Genomic DNA, 18,422 nt, shown 5'->3' with positions numbered 1-18,422 from the left:
TCTTCCAACCATCCCTACTGCATGAGTAATATCTGGTCGAGTACCTGCCAAATAAAGCAAACTCCCAATCATGGATCTATAAGTGGGTTGGTGAACTGCTGCTGATTCATCATTTGCACTGAGGCTGCATCCTGTAACCATGGGTGTACATACTGGTTTTGACTCTTCCATGCCATACTTCTTCAAGATCTGCTTGAGGTATTTGGTTTGAGACAAGAAGATACCTCCTTCATTTTGTTGGATTTGCAATCCAAGAAAATATGTCAATTCTCCAAGAAGTGACATTTCGAACTCTTTCTGCATAACCAAGGCAAAGTTTTGACTCATAGTTTCTTCATTGCTGCCAAAAATAATATCATCTACATAAACAACAAGAATTAGCAATTTGTTATTTTCAACTTTTATATAGAGATTGCTATCTGCTGATCCTTTTGAAAAGCCTTGTTGGTGAAGATATTTGTCCAACCGATAGTACCAAGCCCTTGGGGCTTGTTTGAGCCCATAGAGAGCCTTTTTCAATCTGCATACAAGGTTTGGATCATTCCCAAGAATGAACCCATCTGGCTGCTCAATATATACTTCTTCTTCTAAGTCTCCATTCAGGAAGGCTGATTTCACGTCCATTTGAAATACCTTGAAGTTTTGAAAGCTTGAGAGAGCAAGGAACATTCGGATGGCCTCTAGTCTTGCCACAGGAGCAAAGGTCTCTTCAAAATCTATTCCTTCTTGCTGTGCATACCCTTTACAAACAAGTCTGGCCTTGTTTCTAATTACTTCTCCATTTTCATTTAACTTATTCTTGAAGACCCATTTTGTTCCTATTACATTTTTATCTTTTGGTCTAGGAACCAATTCCCAAGTGTTGTTCCTTTCGATTTGCTCAAGTTCTTCATCCATTGCTTTGACCCAACATTCATCTTTGCATGCTTCTTTCACATTTTGTGGTTCAATGGAGGAGAGTAGAGCCAAGTAGCTTGAAGCTTCTGCAAGTGTCCTTCTTGTTTGTACTCCTGCTTCTTTCTGCCCCACAATCTGAGTTTCTGGATGATTCTTTTGGACATATCTGGATGGAGTCTTCTCTTCTATTCTTGTCTGCTCCTCTGGTTCTTCTTGAGATTCTTCTTCTTCTTGAGGTTCTTCTTCTTCATCATTTCGCCTTTGAGAGTAACCTTCATCTTCTTCATGATGAACTTGCCTAGGAATATATCCCTTCTCATCAACCACTATATCAATACTGTCAACAATTCTGCCAAGTCTTTTATTGTAGCACTTGTATGCTTTGCTATGTGGAGAATAACCAAGAAGAATGCCCTCATCTGCTCTAGGTTCAAGTTTGCCAAGTTGCTCATCAGTGTTCTTAATATAACATTTGCTCCCAAAGATTTTGAAATGCTTCACGGAAGGAGTTTTACCACTCCAAAGCTCATGAGGTGTTTGAGTGCTGTTTACTCGGACATTTGTTTTGTTAAGAATGATAACAGCAGCATGTGCGGCTTCTCCCCAGAAGGTTGCAGGAGTACCTGATTCATCGAGCATAGCACGAGCCATTTGTTGGATAGTTCTGTTCATTCTTTCCACAACCCCATTTTGCTGAGGAGTTCTAGCTGTAGAGAATTCTCTTCTTATCCCATGTTCATCGCAGAAATCAAAAAATTCATTTGATGTGAACTCCCCACCTCTGTCAGATCTGAGGCACTTGATTTTGTGTCCTGATTCATTTTCGGCCAATGCTTTGAAGGATTTGAATTTTTCGAATGCTTCATCTTTGTGCTTCATAAGCCCTAACCAAACAAACCTTGAGAAATCATCAATGAATAATATCAGATATTCTTCTCCTCGAGGTGACCTTTTCCTAAATGGACCACATACATCTGTATGGACTAGCTCAAGAGGCAAGCTAGCTGACCCTTCCTTCTCTGGAAAGTTAGTTCTGGTCTGCTTTCCAAACTGACAAGATTTGCATATGGTGTTGTCTGGAATTTTGATATCTGGAAGATCGCGAACTGCCTGATATTTGCATGCTTTCCTTATTTGTGAGAAGCTTAGATGTCCCAACCTTCGATGCCATAACCAGTGCTCTTCATCCTTGCTAAGATAGCATTGTTGTTGTTCTTCTTCAAATATGTACAGATTATTTGGAGTTCTTTTGCCTTTGAGAACTGTTTTACCTGTATCAAGATCACGAACAAGACATCCATTCGATCTGAAAATAACCTCTGTTTTTTGATCACACATCTGGCTGACACTTAGAAGATTATGTTTCAATCCATCAACATACAAAACATTTCCAGCCTTGACCTTTTCTTTTAAAGGAGCAATACCTTTTCCTTTTATAGTAGCAGGAGTATCATTTCCAAAAGAGACTTTCTTTCCCTTTTCTAAAGTAGAATAAGATTCAAGTTTTTCTTTATCACCTGTCATATGTTTCGAACATCCACTGTCAATGTACCATAGATTTTCCTGTCCTTCTGCATAAAATGCTATCCCACATCTTTCTGTTTGAGGTTCCTTTATTCTCCATGTTTTGGTGCTTGTGGCTTGTTCCTTTTTCTCCTGAAACCTGCTCCTGCATTCAGAGTCTTTATGACCAAAATTATTGCAAATAGAACATTCAACTTCATTTTCAAGCACCGAAAAGTTGTTATAGGTCCTTTTTGTAATCCCTGTCATACTTCTTTGTTTTTGAGCTTCCCTAGTCATGATTGTTTTATATGCAACACATTGAGCTGCTCTGTGACCAAAGTTGTGGCAAGAAAAGCATTGTCCATTGAAGAAGCTTCTGCGGTTATTGAATCTACCAGCCAACTGATTGTAATTTCTATTTTCATCTATTCTTGAGCCAAACTGAGAAGATTTTACCTGTGGTTGGTTGTAGCTTTTGTTCATCCTTAAGGAGGATTGTCCCTGATAGTTTTTGTTTGTAACTCGTCCCTGCTTTACCTGATTATCTTCATTGTTCTTCCGCTCATTTCCTCTTGCTGCATCAAGATAACTTTTTGAGGTGGATGCTTGAGAGGTTTCTCCATTATAGCCCAAACCTGTTTTGTTTAGAGAAGACCGCTGCACACTAATAATCTCATCCAAGGTTTCAGATCCTTTGACAAATTTAAGATTAATAGTTTTTGTTTTCTCAATTTCTTTTCTGAGACCAACAATTTCACCTTCTAGTTTTTCAAGATGTTTTTCCTTTTCATCAATTTGAAATTGCAATGTATCAATAATCACATTCCTTTCTTCTATGCTTCTCTTGAGTCTAGTGATTTCATTATAGAGATTATCCACATCTATAGCATCCTCATAATCATCATCTTCAAATGCCATTAACAGCTTATATTTATTACCTTGTTCATCTTCATCACTGTTTGATAAGCCATCACTATCTTCATGGGTGTAGTAGCTTTTCCTATTTGCACTTTGTTTCTTGTTCCATCTAGCAGGTTCTTTTCCTTTATCCTTATAAGGACATTTTGCAGCATAATGACCTACTTTCCCACAAGCAAAACATTTGAAAGGTAGCTTACCTCTGAACCTTCCAGAACCCCTTTGAAGATTTCTGACAAAATTTGATTCTTCTTCCTCTTCTTCTGGAACATGGCTTGCTTCATAGTAATCTTCTTTTCCTGATGCCTTAAAAGCAGCTTCCCTTCTGTCAGATGGACCTCCCTTTCTCATTTCATAAGCGGTTAGAATTCCATGTAGCTGAGACATAGTGAGAACACGGAGATTTTCTTTTTCTTCTATTGCAGATACTTTAGATTCAAACTTGGGGGATAAAGATCTTAGAACCTTTTGAACTACTATAGTTTCTCTTATTTCTTCACCCAAGTTTTTCATACAATTAACAATCTCATCTACCCGGAGAAAATAATTAGCCACACTTTCATCATTATACATCCTGAGAGTCTCATATTGAATCCTGAGTGTTTGAAGTTTAGCTTCCTTTACCTGTTCATCTCCTTCATAGCTAGTGATCATTTTGTCCCATATTTCTTTTGCTGATTTGAAGTGCATGACCTTCATGAATTCTGTTTGAGATATACTTCCTAATAGGGTAGCGACTGCTTTTGCATTTGTTTCATATGCCTTTTTTTCATCTGGATCTGTAGGAGTAGCTGAAGGAAAAGCATAGCCTTTTTCTACAATGTCCCAAACTTCTGTACCAAGAGATTGAAGATATGCAGTAACTCTTACCTTCCAATAATTGAAATTTGTTCCATCAAAAACCGGTGGCCTGATTGATGCTTCTTTCTCGTAGTTGCTCATGATGAATGATCTTCCTTCAAGCGATCAAGCTTCTCTGAAGGACCTGCTCTGATACCAATTGTTGGAAATAATACTGAGAGGGGGGGTGAATCAGTATTATCAGATTAATCAAACTTTTCAAATGCCCAAAACATATACGCTACTTCAGTTAAGTGAACCAGCGTGTACACGCTACTGTGACGAAGTAAAACAGCGTATAAGCAGAAAACTCACAATTTAGTTGGCTTATTCTTCAATTAAGTGCATCAGGACATTATTCATCATATTAACAGTAAACATGTGCAGTATAACAGAACAGATAAAAAGCCACACACATGAACACCAAGATATAAGGTGGAAACCCAATGTGGGTGAAAACCACCTGCTGCAAGTTGTCTCTATCTTTCTTAATATGAAACTTCAGTTTACAATCTTTTGTACTGGTGCAGCCTTATACCAGTACGCAGGCTACAACCTGCAGAAGGCTTCAACCTTCTCTCGTTCTCCAAACTTCCTTGGAAGGGAGCTCCAACCCCCTTTTGCTTTTGTACTAGCCAAGATACTAGTACGTAGGTGCTGACCTACAATCTTCCTTCTTCCAGGTATCACTTTTCATACATTTTCAGACTTGGATATTCCTGAAGCACAACATTACAATCTGAAGACCACAATTCATTCAATTTTCACAACAGATCATTGAAGCATAAAACAACCAACTTTGAATCACTGAACCACTGAACCCTGTCAATCACCAGTTACCAGAACACAGAGCAGACTACAGAACTCTGTAATAACAGTCAGATCCCACTGTAAACCCAAATCAAGCTTCAAAAGATATACGCTACTTTAATGAGCAGAAACCGCGTATACACGCGCTTTTACCGAAGCCAACCTGCGTACAGATCTAAAAATAAACTTTCTCAACTTGCAGCTGTACCAGATATTAGTTAGACTCAGAACGTAACATTGCGACAATATGCAGATCTAGAAATACGCATAATCAACCATAACATGATAGTGCATTTCAAACCATTTGATCCCGATCTCTCCTTAGATCTAGTTCTCCATCAACCGATGAGATCTCTCCTTAGCTCAGATCAACCAACTCAGAACCTGCATATCAGATCTCTTTCTCTCTTAGATATTCATGCCTTGTCGAAAGATGATCTTTGCCTAATGATCTTCTTCTCCTTATATAGCCTTAGGCCTTTCTCAATACCAAGAGCCAAAACCATAGTAACACAATACCATCAACTTTAAAACTAGGGATCGACACGCCCGTCGAGACATAATGGTCCGAAATCATAGGCACAACTTCCAAGGTCTAACCACCATGAACCAAAGGAACCTTTCCACATACACGCGCTTTTTCTGAATCGAACTTGCGTGTACACGCGACTTGGGCTTAACGAAACAGCGTGTATGAGCTTTCTTGCCATGCTGTACTGAGATCTATCTTCTGATTAAGTTGCCATCACCTGTACTAACCTTTGAGCACCTGTACCATCCACTGAGTGAGTTGCCATCAAGGACAACACTTGAACCATAATGCCAACAGTAGTGTTGTTGGACCTGAATTGGAAAATGCTTCTGAGTATCGTCAAAATAAAAGAGCACTGATGTTCTTGGTGAACTCCCATCCAGACATGTTTTGCAGTTAACACATTGAGCCAATACAAGGTTGAGTCTCATCATATACATTGGATCGCTGCCAAGAATCTTCTGAGATATATTCGGGGCACAATCACTCATGGACTGAGATACACTGCCGGAAATGTGAGGTTGCATGGTTATTCTGATGTTGATTGGGCTGGCAGTGTGGTGGATCGCAAGAGCACTTTTGGATGTTGTTTTTCTTTAGGTTCTACTTCAATATCCTAGATGAGCAGGAAGAAGAAATCGGTTGCCTTGAGCACCGTCGAGGCCGAATACATAGCTGCTAGTATGACTTCATGTGAAGCTGTCTAGAGGAGGAGGCTCTTCAATGAGCTGTTTGGACATGTGTTGGATACCACCGTGATCCTCTGCGATAGCCAAAATGGGATCTGATTATCAGAGAATCCCATGTTTCATGATCGCTCCAAGCATATAGATATCAAGTACCACCTTATTCGGGACAATGGGCAAGGAGCAATAAGGCTCCATCACATTGGGATTGATGAGCAGGTTGTCGATATTCTAACAAAGCCCCTAGGAAGGTCAAATTCTTGGCCTTCCGAGAACGACTTGGAGTCATGGAGAGACCCTCTTATGAGGGTCCTGTATGAGATGGACATTGAGCTCTTGGAGCTCCGAGGGGCTTGGGGTAGTTCTTGGAACAGTGAGCAATCATAGGGTGAGTGGTTCAGCCTTCCCCTAGTGGTTTGTTGTGTACAAGGTGAATGGTTCAGCCTTCCCTTGTGATACCCCTTGGCGAAATGTAGGCAGGATGAGTTGTTCATCCTTTTTCTGCTAAGACATCCCACTCATGCAGTATGGGACTCATGGGAAGTACCTCTCATTTGGCCAATTAGTAGGGAAATAAAGATAGGGACCATAGTACTACCGATGGACGCATCGTGTACTACCGTACTCCCTATGCTAGGATGACCGATACTGATCTGGGATCAATGGAAACTGATTTCGGGTGAGTTAGAGTGGTATGAGTCACACTCTTTTATTTGGGACTGACTTCGGGTTAGTAGAAAATGGTATGATACATTCTCGATCACTTCTTCTTCTTCATAGTTCAGTAGAGCAGAGCAGGGCAATGTAGAGAAGCGCATTGATGGCAGAGATCGTACAAACTAGTAGATACATTAGCTGATAGAGTTCTCCCTAGTTGAGAGGGAGTGTTAAAATTGGCAACTAGGGCCAATCTCCACATGGGTTATCTTATTTATGACAGTTGATATTTTTCTTGGATTTCTCTCTCTGAGAGGTGTAGGATTGATCTAGAGATCATCCGATTCCGACATGTACAAATGAAGTTATGAATTTATTTTTATTATGGACAAATTGTCAAAGTCGGCTAGCAAACTTATGTAGGCTCAGAAGCCCAACAATCACATCTATTCATCCTCAACGTTTGCTATAAATTCATGATGCCTTAGCCTCATTTAGACACACTCATCTTCACCCATCTCTCTCTCTCTCCCCTCATTGATTGGGTACACATTTTTTGGGCAGCATTCTCTCTCCACACGTGCGAAGGAAAGAAGGCGAAATTTCTGTTTTGGGCATTGACTGAAATTCTGGGACAGTTTGACCATGCGTTGACCTCTTCGACTACAATTTTTGGTGGAGAAATTCGGTCCCAGCAGGCCACATTTTTGGGCACAGAAATCAAGGCAAATCGTTGACTTTGACCAGCGTTCACTGCAGCTAGGGTTGACCGCAGGTTGACTGTTTGACCAAATTTTGACTGTTTGCACTGTTTTGAGGGTTGATTCATCTTGGTGTTTGGAGGCCGAAGTTCACTGAAGTTGAACAATTTGATGAGGATCAAATCTGCACTATTGACCAACGTTGACTTTTCTGGTTAGGGCTCTTTTGCTGCTGTTATAAATTATCAGATTTGTAAATTGTACTCTCTGCTAAACTATTGAAGAATATATGAAGAAATGATCAAGGGTTTCCCCACATTGGGGTTTGTACCTAGCTGGTGCCACATCTTGTGTCCTCCTATCTTGGCTTGTGTTCTACTGTTTATGTTTATGTTCTATCTGCATTTTACTATCATGTTAATGTGATTGTTGAACTGGATATTGATATTGGGCTAATAAAGAAATTGAAGTAAAATTGCTCTTAAGCATAGAACATTCCATTGTTGTCTAAAATTAACATAAGAACACTATAATAATCTAAGTAAAAAAGATCTTAATCTAAGAAGTAAAAAGCATTCACACGCAGTTATCTAAAGAAGAGAAATCATCTAATGTCAATGCCCAAGATTTCTCAACACTCAGATATTTCTTCTATGTTCCATCCCTAAAGCAGAACCTTGTTTTAGTGGCTATCATTCAGGACAAGGGTTATGATGTCATCTTCGGCAGAAGTAGGGCCTACCTTAAGCATTTAGCTTCCAGATGCAAGAAGCATATAAGTGTAAGGAAGAGGAATTCGTACCTACTACAGGTTGAGACAGGCACAATGTTGAGCAGCAAGGTCGAAAGTGTGCAGAGTAGAGACATGTGGGTTGAGGAGAGCAAAGCTTAAGGGAGTCCTTAGAGCAAGAGTAGATTAGAGCTCCCAAGAAGGAGCCTCATCCAGTATCATGGTTGAGTCTCGGCTAGTTGGCAAGCGAGCCGACCAGCAGGATTATGAGGAGAAGATACCAGGGCGACTGGAGGCATCCACTCGATCAATGAATCCCAGTATATGGAGAGCTCAAGCCAAGTGGGCAGACGAGTTGTTTAGGGTGGTCAAGAGAGAGTTGGATCCCCCAGTACCACATTTAGGTAGAGTAAACAGATACAGAGATACACAGGTGTACATGGCACTTAGATTGAGGTGATAGTCTCGGATCACAGGAGCATGGTTGGAAGAAACAGGTCTTCGGATCAAATTCCACAGCAGGAAGCAGGGAAGTCTTCTAGTTCAGAGGGAGCAACTGCAACAGCGGATATCATGGTGGTGTTAAAAACTAGTCCAAGGGGAAGAGGTTCTTCCAGAAGTAATTTCCTCGCCAAGAGGGAGTGTTGAAAATGTAGCAAGCAGGGTCTTTTGGTTTGTTCTTTAGCCAGTGAAGGCCTCGAATTGTCCTCATGAGTTAGACTTCAGTTAAGATGAGTTATTTCTAGTTTTCTGGAATAATCATCAAGTTACCATGCATAGAGTTGGAGCTTCAGTTAAAGAGGAGTCGTCATCAGCTTGAGTACAGAAGAAGGTCGCAGTTACAAGCTCATTTAGATGAGTTAATCTCCAGTGTTGATTGCAGAGCGAACAAGTGAATAGCTCTAGTGTTGATTGGAGAAAGGACGAGAAGAACTCCCAATTAACTCGTCAATCAAAACCCGAGTTCTAAATTTGAACTAGGTCTCATTGCATGTTCAAACTAGGATTATAAAGAGAGTTCGAAGGAAACATGGAAACATGTTTGGTACAACCTAGAAACGCGTTTGAGGCCGTACTGCCACGTTTCACGTGCAAGAAACGTGGCCCAGTACAGCTTGAAATGTGTTTCCAAGTCATACGACCGCATTCCCATCTTTAAGAGGTGGTTTTTTCGTATTTTTTTTGGCGAATAAAATATCTTTTGGATGCTTAAAAATGGCTCTCGCAAGTTATAAAAAGACTCTCGCTTCATTCCCTCATCACACGAATTGAGCAAGTTGTTTCACTTGGAGACGAACGATTTTAGCAAGGAGAAAAGAGGAAGAGAGCAGTGGCTTCAGTTAGGGCGTTTTCAACGGTGAGCAAAGGAGATTTCAGCAGCAAGAGAAAGAGATCTCACAAGCAGATTTACAGTGTAGAGCTTTCAGTGACAACATTCTTGGTTTTTGGCTCAGTTATAGCCATATTTCTTGTCTTTTGTGGCATTTTGGAGTAGCTTCAGCTAAAAAAAAATAATTTGGGTAAGAAGCATTCATTTTCTTAGTTTTTTCTCACTATTTCTTCTATTTTTCGAGGGTTTATGCTTCCAAAAATATGAAAAACGTTTTTCTTTACAGATTTGTTTTTTTAATTTTTTTTTTTTTTTTTTGCAGCAATAACTTCCAACCAAGGTGCAAGTTCAAGCCCCAAGTCCAACCCAAGGGCTGAATATTATCCTATTTGGAGGCATGTTCAAAAGCTTAAAAAATGTGGAGGCAGTGGCTCATGGGAATGGCGATGTAATCTTTGCAGTAATTCGCACAAGGGCTCATACCCAAGAGTGAAGGCACATCTTTTGCATGGAGGACAGGGGATTGCAGATTGCACAAAAACAACAGACCCATTGGTGAGGAGGGCATATCAAAGAGAGCAAGATGAGGCAGATGGAATTAAAAGAAGGCATGAAGAGCTTAGTCAAGCTACTCCTCAAGCTCCACCAAACATTGAGCCAAGGATTGTAGTTGAAGCAAGGAAGAGGAGAGCCACTCAACAACAAGAACAACCACCATCCAAAAATACCAGAGGGGCATCTGCTTCAATTCAGGATAGCAAAATTGCTAAAATGGTGAATGTGCAAGCGAGAGAAGAAGTTGATTCCAGAGTGGCTCTATGCATGTGGTAACCCATTCAATGTTGTTCGCTCTCCTTACTGGCAAGATATGATAAGGGCAATTAACAAATCTCCTCAAGGGTACAAGGGGCCCAACTATGAGAAAGTCAAAACTCAGCTTCTAAAAAATGAGGAGCTTGTGGATGATATCTTATCACCAATTCGTTCTTTCAGCAGTAGCTTTGGGGTTACCATAGTCTCAGATGGATGGACAGATACAAGCTGCAAACAATTGATAAATACCATTGCCACTCCACCAAAAGGAGCAATCTTTTTAAAGGCAAAAGACTACTCAAGAGAGGTAAAAGATGCACATTTCATTGTTGATGTTATTACAATGTTTTAAAACTTCGACTCGGTCGAGGGTCGACTCCGACTCCGACTCCAACTCGGTATCGACTCGGCCGGTTCGATTTCAATGACTCGGTCGTTGTAAAAAATACATTAAATATTTATTTATTTTTATAAAAAAACATAATTTTAAAGATTTTCATTCATGTTTCCAAGGGTGTTGTTGTGCCCTCTATATTTTTCCTCTTTACAAGACCTGCTAGTTTGTGTAGCAACAGGGTCAATCAAATGTGTGCGATGCTAAGCAAAATCCTTAATAAACTCCTTCACATGCTAGATATAGGTCTCCATAAAAAATGATGATGCCACAAGGTGATGTTTGATGAAAAATATGCATCAAACCAACATAGAAGCACACATTCTCCTAGTGCAACCTGCACAAGTAGGGTCTTCAATTTGATATAATTCTCATGGTATATAAGGGGGTAACAGACAGAAAAGAAAGGATCATCCTTGCCTCCAGGAAACTATTTGATGACAAGTGCTAATGCAACCTCATTAAAACTTACATTCATAAAGCTATTCACTAACTCAAAAAACATGGTAGGTGAAAGCTTAATAATTGTGTCCCCACTCTCTTATGTGGCTATAAATTGACCAGGTTTGAAGGAAATTGAAAAGTACCCTATAGGGGCAAAGGGAAAGGCTTCAAAATGGGCATTCCAAAATTCCTAGATAAACAACAAAGTAATGTAAAGATAGAATGATATATCTTTGTATATAGTTTTGCTTTGGCCTATGTTTTCTAAATATAAAGATTAATTTTCAGCTCTAAGCTTTTCTATTGTTTAGCATTTATCTTGAGTAGCTTTCCTTTTCACTGTGCACTGCACACAACAATATGGTAAGTTTGACAAAAATGTTCAAAAAGTATAGTCCAAAAGATCTAGAAATGTCTCCCAGCTTTGTAATGCATTTTATATGTGATTTTAAGGTGTTCCCATTTCCATGTTTCAAACATCTTTCCAGGCTGGAAAACTACCATATCCTGGACATCTCAGACAATAAACATAGAAAATGATACTCAAAATCAGTAAATAGTATTGAATATCAGAGATGTACCTCTAGAACTTCAAGATTAGTGCAGAGACGATGTAACTCGCAATGATTTTCTGTGCTTAAAAGAGTAAATTGTAAATCCAATTTCTTCACGTTACAAGCCCGTGGAAGTATAGTTGGCAACCCACTCATAAAATTCAGTCCTATAAATTCAGTTAAAAGTTAAAACAACTTGGAGTCCCCAACAATCAGCTAAATGTTAAAAAGTTAAAAAAAAATTAGAAAAATCGCTATTTTTTTGGGTGACTGGCCAGATCTAATGACTCGGGCGAGTAGATGGGGAAACAGTCAGGTTGACCGAGTCATGCAATAACTCGGCCGAGTCAGTCATGACTCGGCCTCCCGAACTAGTATTTCTGCCGGGTCATAAAAAAATTTAGTGGCTAGGATCAACTCGGCCGAATCGGATTCGACTCAGCCGACTTTTAAAATAGTGTGTTATTATAAAATCTATTCAACAAATAGGACCTGATAGGGTAGTGCAATTTATCACAGATAATGCAGTTTGCAAAGTTGCAGGTTTAATTATTGAGGGGAGGTATGACCACATCTTTTGGACACCATGAATTGTCCATAATCTGCATTTGATCTTTAGAGGAGATCGACAATAAAGTTCCACGGATAAAGGAAATCATAGGGGAAGCAAGGGAAATTGTTAAATTCATCACCAACCACCACCAATTTCAAGCAATATTTCGAGAGTACTCCAAATTGGAGTTATTAAAAGTCGTTGAGACAAGATGTGCCTCAAACTTCCTAATGTTGCGCTACCTTGTTGAGGTTAAGCAAGCATTAGTTTCTATGGTGGTAAGACAACTTTGGGCTAAGTGTTGACGGGCAGATTCAAAGCAGGGATATATGGTGTGTAGATTATGCCATGATGAGGAGTGGTAGAGCAAGATAGATTTCTTACTAAAGTTCACAATCCTTGCATTTGAGCTTCTTCGGAATGCTGACATTGGCCAACCTTTCTTAGGAGAGGTATATGATGGTATGAATACCATGGTTGAGAAAACTATGGAAATCATTTCACAAGAGTCTCCATATTTTTTGTTTGTTGATGATCACTTTGTTTATTTAGTCAAGAAAATCATTGTTGATAGGTGGAACAATTTCAACACTCCATTACACACTTTAGCACATGCCTTGAACCCCAAATTTTATGACGAGGGGCTTATTGTTCAAAGCAATGGGAAGAGGAAGGCACCCCATAAGGATAGAGAGGTGGCTAATGGGGTGAAAAAAACCCTTATGAGAATGATTCCAGCTCATCTACACAGGGAGGTGAAGGAAAAATTTGCCAGTTTTGTTGCAAGATTAGATGATTATTAAGATATATCAACTTTGGAGGAGAGAAGCACCATGAATCCAGTTAGGTGGTGGATTTGTCATGGAGTAAATGGTGTACATTTGAAAAACCTTGTCATTTGTGTTCTTTCACAAGTGGCAATCTCCTCATCAACAGAAAAAAATTGGAGCAACTATGATTTTATTCATTCTATGAAGCATAACTAGTTAGGCTCACAGAAGGCAGAGGATCTTGTTTATGTGCACTCTAACCTTCGCCTTGCATCTCGTAGGCATCCAGAACATAGCAGTGGTCCTTCTAAAAGAATGGGATGTGGATCCATAAAGTCCTGATTTGGAGCTTTGTCTTGTTGCCCTGAATATTGAGGGCCAAGAGTCTAGAAGTGGAATTGGCCAATGATCTTCTTCAGCTCCACCATCCACTATTGAGCATGCTTTTGCTTCTATTTTTTTATGAGGATTAGTCCTTAGTCTTTATAGTACTTATAGCCTCATAGTCTATATTGTACTTGCAGCCTCATATATATAATAAAGGTTGAATTTGAGATTTGGATATATAACAATCGTTGATTTTGGATATTCCGATATTGTTATTTTCATTATGTGATCATTCATGAGTAAATGTGATGTAAATTTAGAGACTTATAGTTTATGCATTGACATTGGACAATTTAATCATAATGTTTAAATGTTAAATGTAATAAATTATAATGTATCATGTATGCTTTATGATTGCACATAACATTTCTTAAATGTCCTAATATATATATATATAACAAAGGTTGATTTTGGATATTCCGATATTGTTATTTTCATTATGTGATCATTCATGAGTAAACGTGATGTAAATTTAGAGACTTATAGTTTATGCATTGACATTGGACAATTTAATCATAATGTTTAAACGTTAAATGTAATAAATTATAATGTATCATGTATAGTTTATGATTTCACATAACATTTCTTAAACATCCTCAGATATATATATATATATATATATATATATATATATATATATATCGCGCTTCCCTATTTCCAAAATTTGGGGGGGTTAGGTTTCTTACCCATACCAGTTTTAGAAACTCGTACTCGTTTCCCCGTATCGTGCAACTTAGGCGCAAGGTTTGAGTGACAAGACAACTCACAAGTTTGTGAAAGGAGCCTTGATTGTAGAGAGCACGAAGATTATGTCATAAGTTTTAGAAGATCACAAGTGCGCTAGAACTTAGGAGGTTGGTTGTGCGCAGTGAATAGGAGTTGGGTCAATGTTGGAGGATCAGTTACGTGAACCCTTCTTCAATTTAACTATAGGATTGGGTGGCAGTTCAAGTTTAGATAGGATGAGTTGGGACTTCATTCATTGATTGAAGAAAGGACAAGTTGTGACTCCAGTTATGATTGGAGAGAGAACAAGTTCGACTAAGTTACCTTGTCAATCACAACTCAAGTTCTAAATTTGGACTTGCCTAATTTAGCATGGATCGAATCTATAAAGGAAGAAGGCACATGTATTATTCGTTATTGAATGCACAAGTTTTTGTGAGATCTCTTTGTTTGTGGTGTGCGTAGCCTTGACGAGCAAGAGCACAGGATTTTATTGAGCAAATTTGCACTACAAAATAGGAGGCCAATTGCACACAAAAGTAGGAGCCTAGTGCGCTACAAAATCACAAATTTTGTGTGCAAGGAGAAAGGCTAGTGCGTTGGGAAATAGGGTTGTTAGTGCGCAAAGGATTAGGAGCAGGGGATTAGGTGTTTGCAAGGTGAGTCCAAGCTATTTTAGCAGGAGAACAAGTGTGTTCTCAGAGAGACAAATTGCCTTGTAAGAGATGCAATTACTCAAGTTCTATCAATAAAATATTACAACAAAGAAGTAGGTTTTCCCAGTTGGATTTCATGAGAAGGCACATGTATTATTCATTGTTGAATGTACAAGTTTTTGTGAGATCTCTTTGTTTGTGGTGTGCATAGCCTTGGGGAGCAAGATCACACGATTTTACTAAGCAAATTTGCACTACAAAATAGGAGTCCAAGTGCGCACAAAAATAGGAGCCTAGTGCGCTACAAAATCAGAGATTTTGTGCACTAGGAGAAAGGCTAGTGCATTGGGAAATAGGGTTGCTAGTGTGCAAAGGATTAGGAGTAGGGGATCAAGTGTTTGCAGGGTGAGTCCAAGCTATTTTGGCAGGAGAACAAGTGTCTTCTCAGAGAGACAAATTGCCTTGTAAGAGATGCAATTGCTCAAGCTCTATCAATAAAATATTACAACAAAGAAGTAGGTTTCCCCATTTGGGTTTCCAGAGAAATCAAGTGTGTTAATTTGTGTAATTGTGTTTTTATCTCTATGTTTAAATCCCACTGCTTATCAGTTAAGAAACTATGTATCTTGGTGAAAGTAAATTTGGTTTCAGTATTGGTTGCCATGTTTTTAGTTATTCACCAAGTAGTTGCAAAGTTTTATGGAAATTTAACAAAAAGTAGCGTGGTTCTTTGACAAAGCTTTTCAAAATATGGATTTCGAGAAATTGAGATGATCTGCCAATGTTGTTGCATTTCTGTTATCCTATCATTGTTGTTGATCTAAAATTATAGTCTTCACTACTTTCACAAAGTTATCAACATGTTCCTTCTCCACTATCAATTGATGTCATGTCATCAAGGGGGCAGCGATTCATGGAAGATATTGAAAAGAACTCAGAAGTTATCAATGCAGACTATGAGTTTTGAGAATATTTCTACAAGGCCTCAAAATATTGGTAGTGGATCTTGGAATGAATGCAAACCATGTGTCTTAAAGGTCTTCAACTACAAGAAATGGGTGCACTAGTGCACTGAACATTAAAATTTCCACACCAAGTTTATCCCTTCATTGAAAACAAGCATGAACCACATTTTTTTCAATCTGCCATCCATTAATTCAAGGTTTAGTCTTCCTAGTGCCACTAATCATTACATTCATGAGGAAGCACATGAATACAACAAAATCCACAATCTAATTGTTGTGGTGAATTTGTGGTATAAGTACCTTGCAAGTGTTTGCATTACCCTTGCAATAAAATATGAAATACATCCCTTCAAGGGAATTGTATGGATGACGGTCAAGCTTATGAGTTATTTTTCCACTCATACTATCCTAAGGTACATGGTTTATGTTATTGAGGAAGTTCAACTAGGGGGTACCCAATAATTCTTGGAGCAATTTGATAATTATTGTTGAGAAATCTAGGGGACAACAAGTGTAGGTGATTTCTCTTACTTTGGTAACTACTTGTGATGTAATTTTACTTTACTTGATTAACTTCTTCTTTTCTTATTATTATTAGTGTTCTCTATCATCAAACAGCTACCAAAACAATGAGACAATAGAACACAAGATATATACAATCAGCCAAGGCCAAAACCTCTCCAACTGAGAGGAAAACCCACCAGAATCCTTCTCTTCTTATAGAATTTCAATTGACGAATTCCAAGACCTATGACCCTTGACCAAGACCCTCCAAGAACAAGTCATCCTTCTTGATGAGCTTTCCTTACACAGCTTCCAACAACAAACTTAGACCTTCCAGCAACTTCAACCCCAGTGCCAATTTTTGCAACTCAAACCTAGCAGCGTCAACAACTTCAACCTAGCAGCTTCGCAATTTTGACCTTCATGCAACTTCAACAGCTTCAACCTAACAACTTCACAGCTTCGATCTAGAGGCAGCTTCACAGCTTCAACCTTGCAGCTTCATAGCTTCAATGCAACTTTAGAATTTCGTCTAACCTAGAAATTATAGAAACCCTAACGAAAGAGGGAGAGGGAGAGGCCCAAAAATTTCGATTTTGATCTTCTTATTCTTCTTTGTCCTTTTCGAGTGTCTACCTTGAGGAGATCGAACTTGCTTTTTTTTGTGTACAAATGAGGTTGAATTCCTTCTTATTTATAGGGTTGTGAGGGGTATGAATTGCTATCTTGCGGTCGACTTGATATTTGTGCCATGACGAGGTCTTGGAGGGTCTTTTGACTCTATTTTGACTCAATAATTTTTTCTTTACAATATGTAACATGCCCAAATGGGTCTTCAATACATGACAATGACTCAATTGACTTTATGACAAACCTAGAAGCACTCAATGGGTGCTTGACCTAAAAATAAATTTCCCTTGAGCATGAAACCCATGCCTCAAGAATACAAATAATAAATTTATTTTTCTTTTTTCATTAAATACATAAAATCATGATTACATATGCCATTATGAATGGTCAAACCTAGTTACATATCTCAACACTCGCTCTTAATTAGGGAGGTATTCATAATCCATACAAGGTACTTGAACATTCTCAATCTGAAGAATTCTCATAAGAACAGTCGGATTGGTAACCCATCTGTATAACATCATATCATCCAACATTGTCACATAGCAAGGCCTTGACTAACAGCTTTATCTCTCCACAAGATCAGAGCACAATGCTGGCAAGATCAATGATTTATAGACACCCTCATCATTGTCTCTCTTGGAACATACCCCACACGGGTTCTCTTAGAGTATGTTCCACTAGGACTATTCGTATCTTGGATTCCCAATCCTCAAAGAATATTGGTCCCCTACGACTACTCTTATCTTCGACGCCCTACCACATCCTCAAAGAGTATCAAATGCCAGATCCTTACCCAATTCTCCATTCTATCTTCCCAAGTGAAGACAAGAATGATGTGTCTATCTCTCCCTCTCAATTACAAAGGATATGCGCATTCCTATAAAAGGAATGCGCCTAAGCTCCCTCTTAATGAGGGACTTGACCAAGCTCCCTCTTAACCAAGGACTTGCTTCCAACATCTCTTTAGGTGGAGATCATGGGACAACCAACTACATGAAGAGCTCCTCCATTCAATGTCATATGCTTCTTTTTCTTTATTCAAGAGTCTTCATCTTTTTGGGACTTCTTCATAGGGCATCGACCATCCATCACTTTCATTCATGAATCATGTCAGTCATGCAATCCTTTCTTTCATTCGAAAGTGATCCATTAGTCCATATCTAGCCTTTCCTTCACACCTTGCTACCTTTTGCGCATCATGTTTCCTTCAAGATCTTTCATCCTACCACATGAGTGTCAATTGTAGATGACATCTATAACTCTCCCTTTGGTAGCCCTGCATTAGCCCATCCAGATATTGTTCAAAAAAAGAAAATGAACATTAAATCAAAAATACCTTTGTGATGGTCTTTCATCATGACATCTCCTTATTTGCATCAACATCCTGCATACAAATTGACACATCTCCAAAAATAT

At 38.9% G+C, this 18,422-nt stretch overlaps 1 protein-coding gene across 1 annotated transcript in view; it reads right to left on the bottom strand.

Moving 5' to 3' along the window:
* The window catches only part of LOC149206157 (CLP protease regulatory subunit CLPX1, mitochondrial-like), a 273,918-nt gene that overhangs the window by 16,988 nt on the left and 238,508 nt on the right, over positions 1-18,422 (bottom strand). The gene's annotated exons all lie outside the window — the stretch shown is intronic.

Source organism: Pinus tabuliformis, chromosome 1_2 (assembly GCF_031772625.1).
Source record: "Pinus tabuliformis cultivar Carrire ecotype Pingquan chromosome 1_2, CPIR1, whole genome shotgun sequence".
Classification (NCBI taxonomy): domain Eukaryota; kingdom Viridiplantae; phylum Streptophyta; class Pinopsida; order Pinales; family Pinaceae; genus Pinus; species Pinus tabuliformis.
Note: the sequence above shows the minus strand (reverse complement) of the source record. Positions and strands in the feature narration are given on the sequence as shown.